Raw genomic sequence first — 20,572 nt, forward strand, 5'->3', positions numbered from 1 at the left:
CTAGAGTTCCATAGGAATTCTTCTGGTATAGTCTATTTGTTCATTCTCTCTCCTTCTTACTCATCTCTTGCCACTACATTTGCTATTTTTCTCGGGAGTTCATACTTCAAACTTTTATGGTCCGTATATATCTCACATCTTTCTCTATACTTATAATATTTCCCAATCTTTCAAAACGAATATTATTGTTGCTTTTAATTCCCAGTTATGAGTAGGATACTTCTTCTCATAAGGTTTTGGTTGTCTGGATGTATATGCAATAACTTTATTGCTTTGCGTCAACACACATCTTACTCCCTTACGAGAAGTATCACTATAAACTACCAAATCTCTCTGATACTTTCAAAGTGATAAAATAGGTGTTGTAACCATTCTTTCATTTAACTTCGCAAAACTTTCTTCACCCTTCTTCATTTCATATAACCTTCTTGCTTTTCCTGGTTAGCTTCATCCAGAATATTACAACTTTTAAGAAATCTTGCACAAATTCCTGATAATAACTGGCCCACAATAAAACTTCTTACTTTTGTTGGTGCTTCTGGTCTTTCTTCATTAATACTATCTTTAAACTCCTCTGCTGAATCCCCTTTTTGTCTCCTCCTTACTGACTGTCTATACTAAGAATTACACTTCCTGGCATTAAAGTTTTCACCTGGTAACCTTTTTATACCGCTTCCTTCTTCTTTGACTCCTTAGTTATCATTGTATAGGTTGCATGATTCTTCTTAAGTAACACAAGTACATCTTATTAGTTCATCCAACTAACATTTCTAAAATTTTGTAACAACAGTACTGAGTTCTGAAAATTATCTTTGATATGTCCATAAGTTCAATCTTCACTTAGCAATATACCCAGTCTTAAATCAATCTTATAAAAATACCTTGCTTCGTTCATTTAGTTAAACAAATCATTGGTTCGGGGTAACAGATATCTGGTCTTGAGAGTAAACTTGTTGAGCTTTTGCTAACACATAATCTCACACTTCCATCTTTCTTATTAACACATCGTGTCGGTGCACTTTAGGGGGTACGCTAGGTCCAGTTGCTTTTTCTTCTAATCATCTCATGCGTTTGCTCTAGTAACTTCATTATTTTATCTGGTGCCATTATGTGTGGGGCTTTGGACACTGGCTTCATTTCAGGTGCTAAATCAATCATAAACTCACTTTCTCTATCTAAAGGAAATGTTGGTAACTTGTCTGAAAACATATGTTGAGACTGTAAAATTTTTAAGTTCGGTTTGCTCTTAACTCTTATTTATAATTGCCATAGTGCTTATACTTTGGTCGCTATAATCTTAAATCATTCTTAACAAGTTCTTTACTTTCCTTTGTCCTTTAAACTTCTTCACGTTCTCATTTGGCGTTTTCAGAACTATCTTCCATCACGATGGTCTATCTGGACATCACACTTGAATAGTTAGTCCACTCCTTAGAATAATGTCAAATCCTCTTATCTCAATTGATATTAATTCTTCACAGCATATTGCCAGAAATATCGATTCCGCAATTGGTACTTACTTATTCAATAACTGCACGTTCTTAACTTGCTAGTCCTTTAGTCATAAACTTATTGATTCGACAGGATAATTCATCTTATCAATAAAACCTTGAGAGATATACGATCAAATTGCTCCCACATCTTTCAATACTTTAACGTATAAGGTATCCACAATAATCTTCCACGTTATCACATCCATATTCTAAATAACATATCACAATTCTCATTCTCGGAGACGTATCCCTTATTGAAGTAGATTCCCTTGACTGTTAATGCATCCCTGGCTAGGGCCAGTGATTTGCAATTTTTTACCGTATGCCCTTGTTTCCTTTCCATGCATGAGAGGTAGATGAGACTTTGCCCGCTGAGTGTATAAGATGTTGACTCTTGTTTGAAAAGCTCTTGCAAAGAATAACGGTACAACGAAACAATTAGAAGGATTCAGAATTTTAATAATCTTAGAGTTGAAAAGAAAGAAAAAGTAATGATTTGAATATGAATGAGACAACCACATTGGTACTTAAGATGGCCAGTCTTTCATACCATATGGCATACAGCACATGATTAGGTGGCGTCCCACCCGACTCTTCGTCACTCCGACAAAGTGTCTCATCATAACACTGTTTGTCCCAATCAGAAAGCAAAATCCGAGGGGAATAATTAAATTTGAAAGGAATGCAAAATCCTCCATTTTGATATCACCAGAAAGAATTTGTTAAGAAAAGAAGTTCATACACTTTTAGGAATTTAAAAGGAATATATGCTGAAAGGTTGAGGACGAGAATGATACCATAGGTCACTATCCACATTGCACTTGTATTCATTTTTCGAGCTTGCTCGATCATTTCCCAATTGTATCACATAACAACTTTAGAAGTATGCAAAAATTGCCTTCGCAACTAAGCATGATGGTAGATTCTTACTTGTTAAGTCTCGCGTCTGTAACGTCGCACCTACACATATAATACTTTAACAATTCAATCATAATGGCGTTCTTATTAGATAACCTTGAGTTTCCTCCTTTTTAATTTGGAATAATAATGAATCATTCAACATAGCGATATAATAATATTCTTCTTTTAGAAAAGTCTAGAAATCATTCCAATCTTCTTTAATCATGCTCAGGCTTTCGTTAAATCAATGAATTCTCTGAACTCTGATAATCCCAGTAATTGGATGAATAGTTACTCCGTACGATGGTTCTGTTGTTAATCTTACCAGACAATACTTGCACCTTGCTGTTAGGAATAATTAACTTCTTCATAATCGCAGGTTACCTCGTTTTTTTTTCCGAATTAACAATACGGAGTCTGAAACAACGTCCTTCCAGATAATCCGGGTCTTTAATAAACAAGAAACTGAAGTAGTAACTTGACAACCAAGGTTTAAAACTTATTTTATTCAAAAAGGCTTTTAGAAATTTTGTAAGGAAAATCTTTTTCGAAACTTGTTAAAAATTTTGAAAATTTTGAAAATCACACCTCTGGTTGTCCTTACTGTATGAGTTGGTTGTTGTCCTTCTTATGACCAAATACCAAGTTAAAGAAATAATCACTCAAGGGTCCATTCACTTCCATTTATCTCCTCTCCTTCATTGGGACTTTTACTTTCCTTCGTCAATAAAACTTCCATTGTCGTTGCACGTTATCTTATTCATAGCTTCGCATTAAGGCTCCCACACTGGTAGTACTCCCGTTAACCACTTTGCAATCATTAAGTGGAACAGACTATCCAATAGTCAATAAGTCAGCTAATGTCACATCATCTTGTTAGAATATATATCACATAATTACAATACCATTTCCTAATTTCAAGAAATCTTCAGATCCCTAATCTCCTCTAACTCTCTCTCTCTTCAACACTTATCTACTCCATTCCACAAGCTAGTCATGAGTGGCCTAATTACTAATAGCTTCTTGTAACCTGATAACAGCCATCCTCCAGAACACTTGAATCTTCTTTCTAAACTCCTTTCTCACCTTGATTTGTATCTCAATACTCACCATTTACTGCAACTATCGTGTCCCTTCTCGTAAATACTGTTATTTCATTGGAAAGGTTTTTAAACTGAGGATATAGAATATGGTGTATAGTAAACAGAAAAGATACATTCATAGTTGAATGTTCAAAAAAACAAGAATAAGCAAATGAAGGTTCTTGAATAGGTAGTCTCATATTGAGAGATGATAGAATAGCACTGAATAACTTGGAGAGGCGCAACTGTCATAACAGAAGGTAATACCGCTAATACTGATGGAAGAACAAGGCGCAAATCGAATTTGGGAGAAGATGACGATCCTTAAACGGAAGGCACCAAACGATCAGTTGATGCAGGGAAATCAGAATCTACCATTGCCGTTGCCTGGATATCATGTAGCTAGTTAAGATTCCCGAATCGCAACACGAACCATGCCGGAGACCTACTATACAATCGCATTCAACCTCACGATGACCTATCTTTCTATTTCCTATTCCTAATCCTAACCCTCTACCCAATTCCCGACAATCTAGGCTTGTTTCAGTGACTTATAACCTGTAGCTCTGATACCAACCTGTGGCACCCTCCAAACCCGGGTCAGAAGTTTGGGGTCCACAACATATACTCAATATATAAACTTGTATATAAAATATTATTTGCAATGACCCTGCTTTACATAACCACGGATCGCAACAGGTTAAAGTATGAACACAAGCCACAACCTTAACTTTTATTACAACGTACCAAATCCCAACTAATTTAATTTACAACTGATATGAAATTATTCTTACAATCTTACTATCTCACTACTGCAATAAGCTCCTGCTAGCTCGATCAGTCATAATCTGGAATCCTAGCTTGAACATTGAACTGGGAAACCTCGCTATCAACCGTATCCTTCTTAACTGTAGAATACATAAAAAAAAATCGCAAGAGTGAGCTAACTAGCTCAGCAAGTCATATTATCAATAACTGAGGTTAAACAATAATAAACGAGATGATTCAAAGGAATCAAGTTTCTTGTTAAACAACCAATAGAATTGGATATTCATTTTAAGTTTTTAAAACCAAGGTTAGGCTGCTGATCAGTCACGCACCAACCCCGAGCAAAGCACACAGCACTGCTCTCACTACTGGATCCAAGGCACACATTGGCCTAACTTGACCATTGATATGGTCTAACCACGAATCTGGTCTCTATATAAAAACTATCCAATTCTAAAGCAGTTCAATATGATAAACCATATAATTCAATAAAACAAGATCGTAATCAACTGTGATGAAATATTTGTATAAAGGCATAATGTATTTCATGAGTATCACAAGGGGTATCGAAGTATGTATAGGAAATGGCCTCCAACTTGTAGGAGAATTGGGGTATTAGAGGAACAATGGTTTACAAGATTTAGCTCTTTGATGTTGCAAGGTATGGTTGAGTACAAAAGTTTCAGTATGTTTAAACAATTTTGTTCCAGTGTTTGGTATAAGATGGGTATATATATTTGTGGAGTAGTATCGTAATTGTGTGGTTTAGTATCTAGTAGATCAACAAGAAATGGTTTACAAAGAATAAGGCTTACGGCTCAAAGATCCATTGATGTGGCTCAGGTTCAATGCTGAAGGATTCAAAGTATTTATAATATGAAACAGAGCTATTTTGAGTATTAACAGTATATCACAAGAGAATTTTGAAATATTTGCAATATATCTCGAGAAAGGTTTAGAAGTACTTGCCTTATCATAATCGATTTAAACTTCACTTTGTACTCGTCTGATGACTCCATTGCTTTGCTTCTATCCTCTGATTACTTGCTGTATTTTCTACATATAAATTCTATTTTCTGATCACCTGCTTCTCTTGCCTACGCCTTGCTTACTCTGCTAGGCATCATAAGTATCTATTAATATTTAACTCATACGATTCTATTCAACATACACTTCTATCTACCCTTCGTTTTACCCAAATCCGATTAACGGAGTGAAAGTTACGCTGTAAATAAGTACACACCGAACATATAGACCGACAGTCAACCAACAAGTCACATATAACACATAGCACGTCACATAATCAATGATATATCATTTATAAAGAAGTCTCGGGTCATAAATAGGCTTTCAGGTAATTAAAATGATTTTTAAAACATTTTTCGGAATTAAAACGGGTCGTTGGATCAGTTTCAGAGTAATAAACAGGGTTCGGTTGCCCAATTCTGGCTTCAAAATAATTTTATAATAATTATCGAGCCTTAAAAACAATTTAAAAAAATATTTTAAAGCTCGAAACTATTTTTCGGAATTTTTAAATCAATTTTTAAATAATTAAATCTAATTAAATAATTTATTAAAATCAATTAATAAATAATTAAACTAATTAATCAATTAATTATTAATTAAAATTAATTAATTAAGTAATTTAGATTTATTTTTGAATTAAAAACAAATTTTGGAATTAAAATGAATGGTTTTTGGAATTTAAAATAATTAAAACTATTTTTAAAATTATTTTATAAAAGAAATCCTATTTTTGGAAATAAATAAAACAGAAATCAAAATTTTATAAGTTTTGAAAAGGTCAGGGACTAAATTGTAAGTTACTAAAAACTAGGGGAACTAGACAACAATTTTGCCGTCTTCCCCCTTCCCCTTCGCCGGCGGACGGCCGAGAAGCCATTAACGGCGACCCGCCGCCGCGCAAGCTCACCGGAATCCAGCTCGACAGCCCGGAATCACCCCAAAATGTGCAGATTTCTCCCGTTTACTGCTAGCAACTATATCATGCAATCATATCTCACAAAGCATTAGTAACTTTGGCCGGATTTTGGCCGGGAAACGAAGAACACCGGTGAACTTTCCAAACACAACCACGGTCATTACAAGCAACGTCGATTAACAAGGTATATATGAATCGTTTGCAAATTTTAAGGGGAACAAAACCCACTATCTCTCAACACCTGTTAATCCCTATTTAAGAAACCCCTAAATTTAATCAAGAACATTCAAACAAGCTATAAACCCTAATTTCTAATTCCGAAAATCAAACCCAAAATTAAACATGTTATTAAACTCCAAATCAAGAGTATAATATACCAAAATGATCAGAAAAACAAGCTCTACAACATACAATCATCAAATCATTCAAACAACCATCCGTACAAAAATTCATAATTTAAATACCAAGAAATTCGAATATAAATAATTAAATAGAAAATCACCTGATGTTTCTGGGTTGAAATTGATGGAAGATTTGGATTCTAGATTTCAGTAACTTTGTTTTGAGTATATGTGCGCCAAAATCGGATATCGATAACGCCTCTGAATTTGTGTTTGATTACGAAGAACATAATATAATTATAGTATTTTCTCTGTAGAAATTCTGTAAATACTGTTTGCAAATGATTTCCGGTACAAAATAAAATACGGTAGAGGCTATTTATAATTACGAAAAATTAGTACCCCGTTGGATCATTCCGGATATAAAACGGTACGTTTATTTGTAAAAACTGATCCAAACGGTACCGATTTTCGGGATAATTATCCAAATCAATACAATTTGTACTGCGGTCTTGGTCTCAGCGCCTGATTACACGTATTACGAGTGATAATTGTGATAGTTTAATAAAAAGCTCCCGTTTATCGAAAATACGAGTTTTATTGATTTACCGAAACGAATATTGTATCGAAAATGTTGCGCCGGGACCCGTGCAGGACAAACCGTACGCCGGATTGAAAAAGTCGAAACACGGAAAATGCTCGAAATATTGCAATTAGGTTAGGAAGGAGTTCTCGGAAGAGTTTCGGGTTCTAAAAATGTAAAAACAGATAACGGTGGTTGGTTCCCGCTTTTATAAAATAGATTTTAAATACCCGGAAAAAGATTTTATAAAAATCCATATGATTCTTATAAATTTATAAATCAACATAAAAATAATCAGGAAGATATGACAATTATCTATATTTTATTTTGGACATATAAAAATTAAAATACTCAATTAATAATATTTTTAAACATTCAAACACATTTAACACTTAACAATTAATTCACAGAATAGATACTGAATACATATAATAATTTTCTATTAGCAAAAATAATTGCACGATATATCCCGGATATTACAAGCCCAGTAAAAGGTTGACCCAAAAATAAAGCCTAGGAAAAAAGGCCTGTAGGAAATAGGCCCAAAAAGGTTGGCCCAAGATAAAAAGCCCAGGAAAATAGGGATAAAAAATTGATTTTTTGACCTAATTTGACCAGGACTAATACTATGTTCTTGGTCGAATGATCTAGGTCAAAAATTCCTTCGACCAGGGCTTGAAGAAGGGTTAAATCGACCAGAAATAGGCCCCATTCGATCAGAATCTCAATTTAATTCCTTGTCGAACACTTATTTTCGAAATTGACTTCGACCTGGGCTTTAAAGAGGGTTTAATTCGGTCAAAAAAATGGATCCTGACCGAAGAGAGAAAATCCTGGTCAAAAAAGGTATAAAAAATAATATATATATATATAGTATAAAATCCTGGTCGAAATTCGACCAGGAATTGAGATCGAATGCCCCTTCTCGAAAACCTGTGGACCAGGACCAAATGATGGCTAATTCGACCGGGATCCTGGTCGAATAGGATTCCTGGTCGAACCAGGTATAAAAAAAAGGGAGAGAAAAAAGAAAAGAAAGAAAAAGAAAAGAAAGAAAAAGAAAGAAAAGGAAGAAAAAGATGGAAATTCCTTAAAATATTTTCTGAAAATATAAATAAAATAAGGAATAAATCCAGAAAATCAAGAAAAAATCCCAGAATTCAGGGAAAAATCCATAAAATTAAGGAAAAATCCCAGGATTAAGGGAAAAATCCCAGAAATTAAGGAAAAATCCCAGGATTAAGGTTAAAATCCCAGAAATTAAGGGAAAATTCCAGAAAATTAAGGAAAAATCCCAGAATTCAGGAAAATTCCTTAAAATTAAGGAAAAATCCCAAAATTCAGGGAAAATTCCTGTAAATTAAGATAATTCCTAAATAATAGGGATAAAAGTAAATCATTATAAATGTGTAGGTCGCTCCACACTTTACGCAAAAACGATACCCTGTAAGGGAATAAATGAACTTAACTTCTGCGAAACCTAGTCACTATTTCCCAAAAGTTGGGGGCAAATGATAGAGAAGAAAATACGGCCTGGGTATGTAACTAATGTTGCATTTATCATATCAGAATTGGGCCAACAGCTAGGCCCATTTCAGAAGGCCCAAAATCCTGAATATTAATTAATTTCGTAATTAATTAATAAGGGATAAGTTAGCTGATAAGATGAGTCCTAGTGGAGAAATAAATCCTTGTAGATTGACCTTCAAGGAACCTGGTAGGATAAGGAATCAGCTTCCTACCTCTTAGGACTCCAAAGTCCATTCTAATTCTGAGACTTGCCCACCAAGTCTCCTAACCCAAGTCCAATTCAAGGACTCCCAACATCTATATAAGGGGCCTCACCCCATAAATCAGAACTACATTTTTAACTTGATGTCTGGCATACAACAAGGTACGTAGGCATCTTGTTAAGGTAGATCGAGTCACGAAACACAAGAACAGTCAAATCGATCCTCAAAGCTCACGTTCCCTAGTAATAACACAACAATTAATATACCTTAGTTTTTGATCCATAACATCAATATATATATCTCTGGTGGAAATATCAATCCATCAGAAAGTTTTTAAACATCTGTTTATTTACTTTGAGTTCTTGAATAATATTATTATTTATCCGCACTCAAGCATATTCAAACACAGTTATATATTCTAATAAGATGTTTTCAAAGTTTTAGAAAAGAAACAGAATTCCATTCAACCCCCTTCTGTAATTTTGTTGTCATATTGTTAGGGAATAACAGTGTAACTAAAAACAAAATATGTAACACAAAATTGAATGATTGATAAAATTTAAACAAAATAATTATTTAACATTTTCTGTTAAACTCTTTCTCAATTATTTTTTACATGAATGATCGATAGCATAGATAATTTAAAATTGTAGAAAAATTATTGTAAAAATAAACCATCCAAATTTTTTTAGAGGAACACAAATTTAGATGAAAAATTTCATCTTTTTCTATACAACAAACTTTCAATGCACATTTATTTCTTTTTTTCTTCTTCTTCTTTCCTCAATTTTCTTCTGTAATGACTTTCATACATATATTCAACCTTTTTTGAATTCAATTTGGGTTTGCATTCAGATTTTTCACTTGTATTCAACTTTTCTTTTGCAAGTGAAAATGTTAAATGGACTTTGTATTTTTATTATGAATACAACCTCTATTGTATTGTAATAAGGATGTATATGATGACGAAAAAGTGAGTGGAAGTTCATCATCTTCAGTTTTCAGTTGGAAAGATGAAGAGATTGTATAAAGTGATCGTCTATGTGTATTTTTACATATAAGCGATTAACACAATTGAATTGGTGTATTCAATAACAGAGAACAGCTCATTTGAAAATGGTTGATTCTTAACCTTAATTATAAAAAAGGAATCACTATTTTACATATATATGACTAGCCTTTAATATTTGCCATCATTTTTAAGTTTGTATGAATACAGTGTTTATACAATCAAATCGATTTAACACAAGTATGTAACAAAGATAAAGTATATTGAATATACTCTGTTACAATAAGAACTGTTGTTCTCTCTCAGTGATGAACAAATATCACTAAGAGCTGCTAGGTTATAATGTATAATCTTCTCAATAATGATAACACATATAGTGTAAACCCTAAATTTGTGTTTATATAGTACACAGTTACAAGATATATTCTAATTGATATGGAAAATAATTTTGTCTCCTAAAATATATCAATCAGATATCTTCTCCAAGTATTCTAGTCTTCTAACTCTTTCCATGCATATCTTCTTTTATTTTAGTCTCGATCTTATCCTGTAAATCAGCTTCCTTCCTTATCTGAAAGTCTTCCTGCACTTCAATTCTGATATGACCTTAAGTTCTAATATTAAGTTCTGACTTCTAGTAAGTCCTGATTTTAGTAAGTCCTGATTTGTCCTTTTGTTAAGTTCTAAAAACTAAACATAAATCATATTAGACATGACATCTCAAATATATTTACTGGATTATGGGTTAGAATTCTCTAAAATACCTATTAGTTTCAGCTTCAACAGTCACAGGTTCTGATGCATGAACCTGTGCTTCCTCATCATCTGACTCATCCCTTAGAATCATTTTCCTTCTTTTTGGTTGAGGTTGAGGAACAGACTTTGCCCTTTTTGGCCTGGAAGATGAAGGTCTGGTGGTAGGTGCTAAAGGTTGTTGTAGTGAAGATTGAGCTGGTTGGAAGTATGTTCTGATGGTAGGTTGAGTTGGTTGAGGTTGAGAGGTGGTTGGTTGTGTAGTTGTTGGAGGTGCTGATGGAGGTTGGGTTGGTTGGACATCAGGATATAAGGAAACATATATGGCTTCATAAGAGTTTACCAAGACTTGTTTGACAGATGTAGGAATTCGGAGGGATCTTAAAACAGTCTTCTTATTATCAGAAGATAATAAGTCAGTAAAGGCTCTCTTAGCAAGCTTAAATGGTTCAATTAAATCACTTGCTAGTTGGGGTGCATCAGAGCAACACAAACTATAAATAAGCTGACAGAATCTAGCAAAGTAAACTGTATTTCTATCTTCTGTCATCCTATCCCCAATAAATCCTAAAATAGCACTTGCATAATCAAAATGAGTTTGATTAATGAGAGCATACCCGATTTGTTGACTGAGAATTGGGATTGCATCAAAGTTTGAACATTTGTTTACAAAAGTTCTGGTGATGCAGTCAAGGAAGAAACTCCATTTCCTCCTCATGTTGGGTCTCTTCAACTGTCCTAAATTTGCTAAAGTTTTCTCATAGCCCAGATTGGCCATTAGTTGTTGAAGAGCTGGCTCCTCAACTGTTGAATATGTGCAGTTTTCAGGAAGATGGAGTGCTTGTCGAATTGTGGCCAAGGTCACCATATGGGCATCCTCCCCTGTTGAAAAGAAAATACTTGGGGACCCATGAGCACCACCATCATCATACATGCCACTTCTCCAAAACTCCAGCACTTGAGTTCTAGAGATTGCTTCTGGTTGGGTCAAAGCATACCCAATCTCAGAGTTAGCAAGGAAATCCTGAATGAAGTGTAGTTCTGATAGAGTTTCACCCTTGCTAAGAATAGCCAAGTAGTTGTTGGGAACAAACTTAGCTCCATTGAAAATAATGTCTTTGGGTGCCATTTCTGTGAGAAATCAAATGAGAAAAAGAGTGTTTGCAAGGTGTTTGATAAAATGCCTGTATGAGAAAGAGCTTCAGAGAATATTAGTGGGTGAGAGAAAATAAGAGAGATGAGTTAATAAGAAAAGTAGGTAAAAGATTAGAAAATCGTTTAACTCTCTTATTTATACAACCCATGTGTTGACAATTATATTTTTGAAGAATGGCAGACAATTTACACCTGGCAACATGTGAACAGTCAGTAAAAAGTTAAAGCAGGAGTTAGTGGGCACGATAACTAAGAAGTAATTAATGTGCACATGCAGTTTTTCAAGACAAACACGTTTCCCACTTAACTAAATGATTATGAATGTTTTTATCTCACCTAATTATATTCTGATAAAATATGATCATTTCAGTATTTACTACAAATAAGTCAAGTAAAGAAATAATGCCACGTAAGCATCAGAGTTTCCACTATACAAAAGTAGCTTCACATAGTGGTTTTGTGAAGATATCTGCTAGTTGTTGATCTGTGGGAACATAATGTAATTCCACTGTACCTTCCATCACATGTTCCCTTATGAAATGGTACCTAATACTGGATGCTTTGTCATTGAGTGTTGAACTGGATTACCTGTCATAGCAATAGCTCTTTGATTATCATAGTAAATAGGTATTTTAGAGAATTCTAACCCACTGCTTTGTCATTGAGCTTTGGAAATTGATTTATGTTTCTTGCTAAACCAAGAAACCAATCTGCCTCCAAGAAATTGGCAGCTTCCAGTAGTGCTTTTTCTGTCTATTTTGCATCCTGCAAAATCTGCATATGAATAACCTATTAGCTTAAAATATGATTCTCTAGGATACCACAATCCTAGATCAGCTGTACCCTTGAGGTACTTGAAAATTCTTTTCACAACTATTAGATGAGGTTCTCTTGGATCAGCCTGAAATCTTGCACAAAGACAGGTATCATACATGATATCAGGTCTACTTGCAGTTAAATAGAGTAAAAAGCCAATCATACCTCCGTAGTTAGTAATATTTACTGATGAACCAGTATCTTTATCTAACTTGGTTGTAGTGGCCATGGGAGTGGATGCAGTTGAACAATCTTGCATTCCAAATTTCTTCAGTAAATTTCTCGTGTACTTGGATTGATTGATAAAAGTACCTTCTTCACTTTGCTTGACTTGAAGTCCCAGAAAATAGCTAAGTTCTCCCATCATACTCATTTAATATCTTGACTGCATTAGCTTTGCAAACCTTTCACACAGTTTAGCATTTGTAGTACCAAATATGATATCATCAACATATATCTGTACCAAAAGTAAGTTCTTTCCATGGTTGAGATAGAACAGTGTTTTATCAATTGTACCTCTATGAAATCCACTTTCCAGAAGGAATTGAGCTAAAGTCTCATACCATGCTCTTGGAGCTTGCTTAAGGCCATAAAGTGCTTTATCAAGCCTGTAGATATAATTTGGAAATTTTGAATTTAAAAATCCTGGAGGTTGTTCAACATATACCTCTTCTTCCAATTCTCCATTGAGAAAAGCACTTTTCACATCCATTTGAAAGACTTTAAACTTTTTGTGAGCAACATAAGCCAAAAAGATTCTTATGGCTTCCAATCTAGCAACTGGTGCAAATGTTTCATTATAATCAATGCCCTCCTGTTGAGAGTAGCATTTAGCAACCAGCCTTGCTTTGTTTCTTGTAATTATGCCATCACTATAAGTTTTGTTTCTGAACACCCATTTTGTGCCAACAATTGATCTGTTCTTTGGTCTTGGCACCAGGGTCCAGACTTTATTTCTTTCAAATTCATTTAACTCTTCCTGCATTGCTTGTACCTAATCAGCATCTTGAAGAGCTTCTTCCACTTTCTTTGGTTTAGTCTGAGATAGAAAAGAATGATAGAGACATTAATTTGATGTTGTAGTTCTAGTTCTGATACTTGCTTCAGGATCTCCAATTATTAAGTCAGGTTTATGTGATTTGGTCCACTTCCTTGCAGATGGAAGTTGTTCTCTAGAACTGGATCCTCCCCCATGATCCATGCTGTCTCCATCAGCATTTTCTGATGCTCCCCCTGTAGTTATGCTCTCTGAAACTTCAGAATTTGAGTTGGATCCATCAGGATTTGAAGTATCAGAGTTTCCAGAATTATCAGAATTTGGCTCATCAGAACTTGATGAATCAGAACTTGAAGAGCCAGTGACAGGTTCTGATACTTCTTGAGAGTCTTGAGTTTTGGTAGTATCTTCAGCTTGCCCCCCCTGGACAGGTGCATTTTTCCTTGGAGTAGTTACCACATTTCAATGACATCAGAACTTAACCCGTCAAAACTTATAGGATCAGAGTTTAAGTCATCAGAATTTACAGAATCAGAATTTAAATCTTCATTTTCAAATCTCAGCTGATCATGATCATTGAAATCTTCAAGTCCAGTTATCTTCTTATCATCAAAAGATACATTGATAGATTCCATGACAACCCTTGTTCTTAAATTGTAGACTCTGAAGGCTTTTGTGGAAAGTGGATATCCAACAAAAATTCTTTTATCAGCTTTTAGATCAAATTTTGACAGCTGTTCAGGATGAGTCTTAAGAACAAAACACTTGCAGCCAAATACATGTAAGTATTTTAGATTTGGCTTCTTTTTTTCAGCATCTCATATGGTATTTTTCCATGCTTGTTTATGAGTGTAGCATTCTGTGTAAAACAAGCAGTCTGCACAGCCCAAAAGTAGGTTGGTAGCTTTGCTTCATCAAGCATAGTTCGTGTAGCTTCAATGAGAGTCCTGTTCTTTCTTTCGACAACTCCATTTTGCTGTGGAGTTCCAAGTACAGAAAATTCATGTTTAATTCCATGCTCTTTGCAGAACTCTTTATGATTGAATTCTTGAACTCAGTACCATTATCACTTCTTATTATTTTGACAGAATATTTGACCAATTTATCCAGCCGTCTGACATGATCAGTTAGAGCGGATGCAGTTTCATTCTTCTTGTGCAAGAAATACACCCAAGTGTATCTTGTGAACTTATCCACTATAACCATAGCATATTTCTTCTTTACAATAGACATGACATTAACTGGACCAAATAGATCAACATGCAGTAGGTGATAAGGCTCAAGAATTGAAGATTCAGTTTTGCTCTTAAATGAAGATTTTCGTTGTTTTGCCTTTTAACATGAATCACAAAGGCCATCAGGAGCAAAAACTGATTTTGGCAGTCCTCTCACAAGATCTTTCCTTACAAGATCATTTATGTTGTTGAAATTTAAATGAGAGAGTGTTTTGTGCTAATTCCAGCTTTCTTTAATTGATGCTCTACTCAACAGACAGATTGTCGAACCATCAGAACTTGTTGAAAGTATGGCTTCATAAATGTTACCATGCCTGTAACCTTTCAAAACCACTTTGCCTGTAGAATTGCTTACAACTTCACAGTGTTCTTCAAAGAAATCCACATGATAACCTCTGTCACAGATTTGACTTACACTTAGCAGATTGTGTTTAAGTCCTGAGACAAGAGCTACTGTTTCAATGATGACATTCCCAAGATTGATATTGCCATATCCCAGAGTTTTTCCCATGTTTCCATCTCCATAAGAAACTCCTGGGCCAGCTTTCTCCACAAAGTCTGATAGCAGGGCTTTATTTCCAATCAAATGTCCTGAACATCCACTGTCCAGCACTAGGATATTTTTCCTATTGCCCTGCAATCACAAAGACCACTATTGGTTAGTTTTAATGACCCGGACTTGCTTGGATCCTTTGGCCTTTTTAAGTTTGTTAGCATTTGCAGCGGATTTAACTTCAGAGTTTATGCTAACATGCTGTTTATCAGAATTTATATCAGACTTTGCATCAGACTTTACACTAAAAGGAATAATACTAACTTTCTTTAAAGAAGTTTTTTTTGATAATAATCATATTACAAACTATGATATTCCTTACAAGTATAAATGAAATACCATAAACTACCATAATGAAAACAAGGATTTTGTGGTCTAAACCTAACAGACTGACTCTTAACTCCTGATTTAGGAGGTAAAGAGTTTATATCTTTATTTTTCCTGCAAAAAGAAGCAAGATGGTTAGAGTTTCCACAGTTATAACATTTCTTTCTAGGAGCATTAGGAACAGGCATATAATTATTGCTTTTGTTCACACCTTCCTTTCCATTCCTATTTTTCCTAGCTTTCTTTACCTTGTTGACATTCCTAATCTCTTTCAGCTTATGCTTAAGCCACTTCTTAGTCATTAAGCCTATGTTTACTTCAACTGGTTTATATTGTTCTAATTTGTTAGAAGTTGATTTTTCTTTTACTTCTGTCCTAGATTCTTTCATCTTTTCAGAATCAGACTATACGGTTTTTGCTATAAACTTAACAGGATTTACCTTTGGCTTAACAATCTGTTTAACATCAATTGGCTCAATTTGTTCAGTTCCTTTCTCACTTTTATTATCTCCATAACCTAAGCCCTCTTTCCAATTTCCACTACTTAGTAAATTCTGAGTTTAACATCATCTCTTTCTTTCTGAGTTTGATGAAACATACCTAACTCTTTTTCTAAATAGTCATTCCTCTTTTTAAAAGCAAGATTTTTAGAAGTTAATCTTTCACATGTTAAAGTTTGATCTCTGTAACTAATAAACATGGTTTAAGATATAATCAATATGAAGAATCAGCATAAGTTGTTTGAGGTACCTTCAATTCAGCAGTTTCAGGGCTGCCATCAGCATTTGCCATCAAGGCATAATTCACCTCATCTTCAGAATCTGAAGAATCTGTCCAGCTTTTCTTCTTTGTGACAAGTGCCTTGCCTTTATCACTCTTTTCTTTCTTGCCCTTCTCTGAGACAGCACCTTTAAAAGATTCCTCCTCAGCTTTAAGAGGAACTATCCTTGACTTTCTTCCATGCCTCTTGCTCCTTTGATCCATCTCAAGTTCATGAGTCTTGAGCATACCATAGATTTCATCAAGAGTAGTTTCAGTAAGGTCATAGTTGTCTCTTATGGTAGTAGACTTCAAATCCCAACTTTCAGGAAGACCTAAAAGGAATTTTAGATTTGAATCATCAAGATCATATTCCTTGTCCACCAGTGACAGATCATTCAAGAGTTTGGCAAACCTATCATATAAATCAGTTAATGACTCATCATCTTTTGAGTCAAAGTGCTCATACTCTTGTGTGAGTATAGTCTTCATGTTATTCTTGATTGCATCAGTTCCCTGGCATCTTGTCTCCAAAGCATCCCATATCTCTTTTGCAGTCTTGCAATGAATTACCCTGTTTGACATGACATTATCAATTGCACTATGCATCAAATTCCTTACCATGCATCCTTGGCAATAGATGAGATGTCTTCAGCTGTATACTCACTTTTCTCCTTTGGTGTGGTCTTTGCTGGTTGATCAGCAACTACAACAGAGAGCTTGGTTGGCTTATGTGGTCCTTTATTAATTCTATCTAGGTATTCTGGATCTATAGCTTCCAGAAACATAGCCATCTTCACTTTCCATATGGGATACTCAGAAGGTCTCAGTATGGGAACCATAATAGTCTCATATCGACTGTGGGTTTGAGTGTTTTGAGTTTCTTGAGTTTTGGTGGGCTTGGTTGGAGTCTGTGTTTCTTCAGACATGATTGTTTAGATCTTTACTGTATGTGTGTTAAAAGATGAGCTCTGATACCACTTGTTAGGTCACACAACACTATAGGATGGGGTTGAATATAGTGTTTATACAATCAAATCGATTTAACACAAGTATGTAACAAAAATCAAGTATATTGAATAAACTCTGTTACAATAAGAACTGTAGTTCTCTATCAGTGATGAACAAATATCACTAAGAACTGCTAGGTTACAATGTATAATCTTCTCGATAATGATAACACATATAGTGTAAACCCTAAATCTGTGTTTATATAGTACACAGTTACAAGATATATTCTAATTGATATGGAATACAATTCTATCTCCTAAAATATATTAGTCAGATATCTTCTCCAAGTCTTCTAGTCTTCTAACTCTTTCCATGCATATCTTCTTTTGTTTTAGGCTCGATCTTCTCCTATAAATCAGCTTCCTTCCTTATCTGAAAGTCTTCCCGCACTTAAGTTCTGATATGACCTTAAGTTCTGATATTAAGTTCTGACTTCCAGTAAGTCCTGATTTCAGTAAGTCCTGATTTATCCTGTTGTTAAGTTCTGAAAACTAAACACAAATCATATTAGACATGACATCTCAAATATTTCTAACAACATATATTCAAAATAAAATTTTAAGTGAAGCCCATTCCTCTCACGTGCATGCTAAATATAACGCCTGCACATAAATTTATAATATTATAATAAAGTTTAAAATGGATATGTAGAAATAATGTGTTTACCGTATTAAAATAATAATTTTAACATAATAATATAATTATAATATTTATATAAGCTAATTTGTTCATGAGAAATTTTTAATGGTGCATTTCTATTTTTGGCTTTTTCAAGTGGTGTCATTTCTTGTTTATTTTGAATACTTTTTGAAGTTTCAAACTACGTTTCATTTAAATATTTTTACAGATAATGTTTTTAAATATAATAGATTTTTACAATTTTGAAAATGTGAAAACTTTGAAGTTTAAACGACTAAGGAAGTTATTTGCTTTAAGGATTTTTCTAGTGTGTGCCCATGTGCACATGCTAAGAGTTAGTATTTGATGAGGTGTACACAAAATATTGGTGGAGAGCTCATAAATAATGATGGACCGCCCTGCATGCACAAAAATTTCCACCAGTAAAATTTTTACAACTCATCAATCACACTTTTTTAGCATGTGCTCATGGGCACACACTAGACAAACCGTTACTTTAATTTTAATGATTATACAAGATTTGGTTAATGGAATGAAGTGGTATACATGAAACTTATAGTATAAATAGTATAAGGGTACCACTCATAAAAATAAAATAGGCACCATTTAAAAAATTCAAAATTAAAAAGGTACCATTAAAAATCTTACTTTTTTAATTTAAGTAAGTCACAACGACACTACATATTATAAGTTGGAAATAGAGAGATTCATTAAAAGAAAATAAGGATAAATACAACTGCGCCAATACAATTGAAGGCAAATTCGACCACTTTCGGTTGAATTTAAGGGCACAACTAAATTCAACCGCATGCGGTCATATTTATATACGACCATATTTACGCGGTCGAATTTAGCAATCACTTTGACCGAATATATACAACCATATTTATATGCTGCCATATAAGGTTGAATTTAGCTATATGCCTAAATTCAACCATATTCAATCGAATTTACCTTTCTAGAAAATGAAGGGCATTTTTCCGCCAATGAAATTTATATGAAACTTCTAATTTCTACCGTTTTGGTCGAATTTGATATTTATAAATGAAAGAAAAAATTTCGCACTTTTAAAAAAAATTTAAGTGAAAAAGTAGAGGAAAATTTTCCGATCTTTGAAAAGTTACATTTCAATATAAATCGGTTGTATTCATCTAATATTACAACATTCAGTTGTATTTAGTATTTTTTAGAATTTAATTTTTATTTAAGTAATTTAATTGTTCGTGAATATTTTAAAAAATAAAATTATTCAATTATAAAAATTAATATAGAGCACCCAGTCTTGTACTAACTAGGAAAAATTAAAATCCCAGTTTGAAAGCTTAACAACCCAGAAGCTTAAACCCTACCATTCATTCTTATATATCCTTCCGCCTCCTAGTGACCTCGATTTCATAGTACTCGTCTCTCCAATTCCTTAGCTTCCATTTTTCTCTCCGATCCCCTTTTCAAGTACCAATCCCTTCTCATATTTCTCAATATTTGTATATATATATTTCTTGTTCACACTCTTTAACAATTTTAACTAATTTTGATTTTTAATTCTATTCTCTTTCTTGAATGTAGTCAAGTCAGCAGCAATAGACCCATCTTCTCAAATCACCGGAAAAGGAACAAAGTAATCTCGCTGTCAAGAAGCCTTTGATGAACACTTAAAGAATGATGAGCAGTTTAAAACGGATCAAGAAAAAAGACAATACGAATCACCGTCAAATTGCCGAAAAGTATGTTATTTTGCCTGAAATTTCTATCGTAAAGAAGGATCCATTTTTAATGCATTCTATGTTCCTTTTTGAATTTTCTATTGCAAAATGATATCTTTTGTTGTTATTTAATTTGGCTTGGTGTAAACATGTGTTCATTTTATGTTATCGATATGGCTTATATCATAGTAAGTATGTTCCTTATTGTAAATAGAAATTGAGCAGCAGTAGTTTCTTCTTTTTTAAAATATTTGACCATTAAATTCGACACAATCCAGTCAAATTTAATTTTTAAACTAATTTTTGTCATATATAAAAAAATTGCGAATGAATTTTTTATTTAGACGGGATTTCAATTTTTTCTAAAAAAATGGGCAATTTTTTTGAATTTTTAGCGAAACAAATACAACCGAAAAAAATTGGTTGAATTTAGTACTAAATTTGACCAATTTACTAAATACGACTCAAGCATTTTGGTCAGGTTACAAATTGGTTATAATTTGCTATTTACTCGTAGTAAAAAATTATGTTGCCTTTCCTTTACATGATTTTATACTTTTGTACTAAGTTTGGATCTTATCGGCCCAAATTAAAAGCCTACCCACTACTCGATCTGAGTCCAACATACAAGTAAAAACACACAAACATTTGGAAAGGTTCAAAAGCCCAACCTTAAATCCTTTAAAACCCTAATTTTGAGGTTATAAAAGAAAAACGCTACGGGCAAGATATTACACTTTTACATTCAAACATATAAACGATACACTCCA

Source organism: Apium graveolens, chromosome 10, assembly GCF_009905375.1.
Source record: "Apium graveolens cultivar Ventura chromosome 10, ASM990537v1, whole genome shotgun sequence".
Taxonomy (NCBI): domain Eukaryota; kingdom Viridiplantae; phylum Streptophyta; class Magnoliopsida; order Apiales; family Apiaceae; genus Apium; species Apium graveolens.